We start from the raw sequence: 5,607 nt of genomic DNA, 5'->3' as shown, positions 1-5,607 counted from the left end.
GCTATAATGTATATGTGTATGTGAACAATGCAAAAGATAGTTTTTTAGAAAAATTAGGATTTTTTTTCTGTTCATAGATTTTTTTGGTGATATTAATTATTGTAAATATGCAAATGTTTGTATATTCATATGAACAATGAATTAGGCAATACTACTTCATGTATTTTTAAGAAGGAAGAAGAAGAAAAAGAATGAGAGGAAAAAGGAAATAAGAAGAGGAAGAAAGGAGAAGAAGAGGGGAGAGGAAGAAGAGGAGAAATAAATAAGAAGAAGAAAAAAAGAAGAAAAAGAAGAGGAGAAGAAGAAAGGACTAGAGGAGAAGAAGAAAAAATAGAAAAAAAAATCTATTTTTTCTTCTTCTCTCTATTCTTTTCTTCTTCTCCTCTTTTTTTTCTTCTTCTTTTTCTTCTTCTTCTTCCTTCTTCCTTCTTCCTCTTTTCTTCCTTTTTCCTTATTTTCCTTTCTCGAGGGATAAGAAGAAAAAGAAGAGGAGAAGAAGAAATAAAGGAATAGAGGAGAAAGAAGAAACTTTGACACGAGGGGGGGGGGTACCGATACCCCCTCCCCGATAACATTATTTTCCCATGTATATGTATGTTGCGTCGTTGTCGATATAACGAGGGTGTCGAGGATCGCCGAGGGGTCGAGGGTCGGGAACTAGGGTAGAGGGTCGAGGGTCGTTAAGGGGTCAAGGGTCGAAGGTTTCAGGGTCGAGGGTTCCTATAGTGTCAAAGTATTGAAGAAATCCATGGCTTCATCATAGCCGGAAGTAGCCATGGCATGATGGTACGAAGTCCTCCAAAGTTATTCTGGAATGGAGTCCCGGATAGGATAATTTTCCTTTTTGTACGAATCTCAGCAAAGGCCTTTCAAATAATGATATTCGGAAGGTTCTTGATGAACTTTGTACCAAAAAGCGAATTATCCTATCTGGGACTCCGTTCCAAAATAACTTTGGAGAGCTTCGTACCATCATGCACCTTTTACTTTCGCCTAATGATGAAGACATGGTTTTGTTGAATCCTTTGACACTAGGCAACCTCCCGACCCCTCGGCGATCCTCGACCCCTTGACCCTTGACCGCTCGGCGATCCACTACCCTCTACCCTACCGCGGGCGTCGATGCCCACGTCACTTGTGGGACATAGATGTAGTGTTCAACGCCGACCCCCTCCCGATAGCTTCAACACGTGGGGGGGGGGGTCGATATTATCTAGCTTGAAGCGTTCTCGAGGCCACCCCCTAACCCTTGAAGCGTTGTCGAGGCCACCCCAAACCCTAGAGAAGCAGCGTCGAGGCCACTAATATGATTCCTTATTGTGATTAGCTAGCTAGTTCTACGCTTGCCACTAATATATCCATATCTGTCATGTTTGAATAATAATTGCCATGTTGTAAATATTTGTAGAAACTATGGACACCCCCCGAGACGAAGCACAAGAAGCATTGTTGAGGGACATAATCGCACAAGGAAGTGATGTCGTCTGCTCGTTGATGTTTCTCAACGACAACGATGGTCTGGAAGGAGAGGGTGAAGAAGCAGCTGGCTATGATTTACATGGCTCCGATGATCCAATGCCGGTGCAAGAAGGAGAGGGTGAAGAAGTAGACCGTGAGGACGGCTCCGGTGATCACCAAACCGAGTCCGGCCAGGTATATATATTAGTTAAGCCTGTGCTGACTAGCTCTCGTCTTTGTTTTGGTATGTACACATATTAATTAACTCTCGTCTTTGATCTTTTTTCTAGCCCTCCGGATCGAGCACAACTTCGGTAAAGAGACGAGGCCCGAAGAAAAAGTTGAGCTCGGATGAAAAGTTTGAGATCATACAAATCGCGCGCGACGGCCAACCGATTGAACCCTACCGGACAAAGAAGGCATTTGTTGCTCAGTGCGGGGTTCTGGTTAGGGACAAGATCCCGATCAGCATCCACCAATGGTATAATCCTAAGAACGAAGACCCTGAGGTGTCTTGTGTCAATGATATGCAGAAAAATGATCTTTGGACTGAGCTGAAGTCAAATTTTACCCTACCGCTAGAGGATGATCCGGAGAAGCCAGTAATAGAGCCATTAATCAAGTCTTTTGCTCTTAAGAAGATGGCAGAACTATTCAGGAATTGGAAGAAAGAACTCAATACATGTCGAAAAAAATGAGACACCAGAAATCAAGGGCAAATATGAGAAGATCAGAGATGACTGGCCCGCATTTGTGGCCTACAAGACATCGGAAAAGAGTAAAAAGATGTCGGCGACAAACAAGAGAAATGCTGCGAAGAAGAAGCTTCACCATCGCACGGGGTCAGGTGGCTACCTCGTAGCCCGGCCTAAGTGGGCCAAGGCTGAGAATGATCTACTTGATAAAGGGATCGAACCAAAGACAATGAACTGGCCAGACCGTTGCCGGCCTTGGTTCTTCGGGGCCGGCGGATCCTTGGACCCTATAACAGGGAAGTGCATTTGGACGGACGAACAATTGGACATACCAGTCAAGACGCTTCAACAATATATCGAAGCAGCGCAGCAAGGGAAGTTTGTTCCAGACAGGGAGAAGGACGAGCTCACAATGGCCCTCGGGAATCCTGAGCACCCTGGACGGACACGAGGCACGCCAGGCTCCGTTTCGTGGAAGGCTGGATTTCCGGACGCAGGGGGTTACAAAACCCATGAGAGGAGGAAGAAATTGGAGCAGAGCCAAATGCAGGCGCTGCACAAAAGGGTAATGGGGCTAGAGGAACGAGAAGAGGAATGAGAAGCAGCAGATCACAACAAACGACCTGCCGAAGCTTCCCCCGAAGCTACCCCGCCATCTCAACGGAGAAGCAGCGTGGCTTCCACCGAGCTGCTTCAGCCAGAGCAGCATGCCTTGATGGCTCCTGCCAGCTATCCCGTGGATGCTATCACGGATGCTGAATATTGCCACCTTATGGCGCAATGGAGCAATTTGAAGGTCAAGGCGGCTGTTGGCTCTGTTTATCCTACTAAACCCGACTCAACTTTTCACTGCCGGCCGATTCCAGAAGGATATGCTAGATGGTCGATGAAATAACGGAGGGATTTGAGGACCTCCGGCTTGACCACCCTACCGGTGAAGGGGAGTATCGGCTGGGTTCTTCTCTGAAGACTCCATGCCTATGGCAGAAGGATCTCATCAACCTTCCGAACTGGACGCCTCCGCCTCCTCCTCCTCCTCCGGCGAGTCAGGGCACTCCGCCTCCTCCACCGCCTCCTCCTCCGGTGAGTGACGATCAGGGCACTCGGCCGGCTCCTTCTCCGGCGCGTGGCGGCACTCCGCCTCCTTCTTCGCCTGCACCGGCGCGCCCGAGCAGCCAGCCTCCTCCTTCTCCGCCTCGTCAGCAAGGGCGGAAGAGACCCGCCGCCGCTCCGGCTGCTCCGGCGTGTCATAGTCCTTCTCCTCCGCCTTGTAAGCAAGGAAAGAAGACATCCGCTCCGTCTGCTCTGCCGGCGTCTAGCAGTACAGCCAAAGGCGGGAGGAGATACAGATTCGGTCCTTCTCTGAAGACTCTAGAGAAGTTACCGTACGAGAGGAGCGAGGAGGAAAACGCGAAGATCGCGCAGACCGAAGTGGATGACTGGTTTCAAGGGTTGAAAGCAAAGAGACATCCACCTCCGGAGGAGAAGGTAGATCCGGTCAAAGCGAAGCGCACTCTGGCTGCCCTGACAAAACCACCCAAGTCTCCGCCGAAAGGCAACTATGAGCGCATTATTGGAAAGGCATTTGCCGAAGCGGAGAGGTCGGGAAGTACTGTCAGTGATCAAAGGATGAAAGAACGACGAGCTGGGAAACAAATTGCCCAGCTCGGCGAACAAGCGAAGCAATTGTGCCCCCCGCTCAAGGTGCCTGCTAGCGACATCGTCGATCCGAGGATGGTGCCCGGTTATGGCAATCTTGCAGATTACCTGCCGGACGATGTACATTATGATTTCTTGGAGGTGCAGATACAAAGATACGAGTACGGGAAGCCTCTCGTCAAGATGAAAGTTCTCTATCAACGATGATGCGAAGATTGCATGATTGGTACATGAAAACCTGCAAAGAGTCTGAGGGGAGGAGTACTTTGTATGTGAGAGTTAAAAAGGAGCATGACCTCCTTGGAATTGAACTGTTGCCTATTCCATTTGAGGAGTTCTATCAGTTTTTCAATCAATTGGCCCTCGATAAAGCAACGGTCACCTGCTGCTGTCTGTAAGTAGTACTACTTCTGTCATTAAGTCTCTCTATATAACTCAGCCCTTTCATTGCATGTATTTATAATTATCTTCACTATATTATGCAGATTGAAGATCGCCGAATTGAAGAAAAGACAAGTGGGTGATATTGGGTTCATTAACACATATCTCATAGATGCAACTGAGGTTAAATTTCGTGCCGAAGATACCGAGGCCAACTTGCTACAATCGTTGGTAATAAATGAACACAAAGATATAATACTCTTTCCTTACAACTTCAAGTGAGTGTTACTGTCTTGTGGCATATTCGGTTTCCTTATTAGTCCAGGTTATAGTAATGTAATATTGATGAGTTATGCATGTGTGCGCAGCTACCACTATATTCTCCTAGAGATTACGCTTGAGAAGGGAGTAGTAACTGTCTTAGACTCCAAGCGAAAAGATCCCAAGGAGTATGCGGACATGACTGAATGCTCGAGAAGTAAGTTAAATCGATCATTATCCACCATATCAGCAACTTTGTTCATTTCTGATATCAAGTAATTGTTTTCTTTGTATGGCAGGGCTTGGAGAAAATTCACCAAAAAAGCTCCGGGACTACCGAAGAAGCTGCAATTTAGACACCCGAAAGTAAGTACTATATAGTAGCATATTCCACGCATCTCCTAGTGATTCAAGCGCTAGTTTCATCAAAACCATTTAGCATGCTTGCTAATTATCAGTTTGATTGACCTCTATTTCTTGTAAAGTGGTTGTGGTAGGAACAAGGGAATGATTTCTGTGGATACTACGTTTGCGAGTCCATCCGCCACACGACCTGTGAGAGGAGCTACTCCGACAAATAATATGAAGTGCGTAAATAAAAATATTCACAATTTTATTTTATTACCATCATTTGTGTTGAGTTTCATTCATTCATATATATATATGTATTGACCCCTTTCTTAAAATTAGATGTTTCGGAAGCGGGATGAACTCCTAGCACCAGATTGCATGCGAGCAATTCAAGAGAAATTGGCGGCATTCTTTCTTGACCACGTGATCGCTGAAGACGGAGAATACTATGTGGACCAGGCGTCCGTATGTTAGGAGATTATATATTTGTAAAAGATAATTATTGTATATATGTAGCCGGTAGTGTCGGATAGATATACGAGAACTTGTTGTTCGACCAATCTCTCATAGAAGGAGAGGTGGCCAATATCACTTCTCTCTGTATGCATATATGTTCATGACGATCTTCTGTTTGCTTAATTACTAGCTAGCTAGCGTGTCTAGCTAGTCCTCTCTATACGTATGTATAGTACGTAGCGTCGACCAAGCACGGACAAAAGAGAAGACACTTTTCTCTATTAATTAGCTAGCTATAGCACAATATATGAAACACCTAAATTAACCCCCCAAAACCCCCCAAACC

General features: G+C 46.1%; 1 protein-coding gene across 1 annotated transcript in view; it reads left to right on the top strand.

The window, feature by feature from the left end:
• Positions 1-5,607, top strand: part of LOC119292308 — a 32,426-nt gene that overhangs the window by 25,501 nt on the left and 1,318 nt on the right. The window lies entirely within an intron of this gene.

The sequence above is a fragment of the Triticum dicoccoides genome, chromosome 4B (genome assembly GCF_002162155.2).
Source record: "Triticum dicoccoides isolate Atlit2015 ecotype Zavitan chromosome 4B, WEW_v2.0, whole genome shotgun sequence".
NCBI classification, from domain to species: Eukaryota; Viridiplantae; Streptophyta; class Magnoliopsida; order Poales; family Poaceae; genus Triticum; species Triticum dicoccoides.
This window is presented reverse-complemented; position numbering and strand designations above follow the sequence as displayed.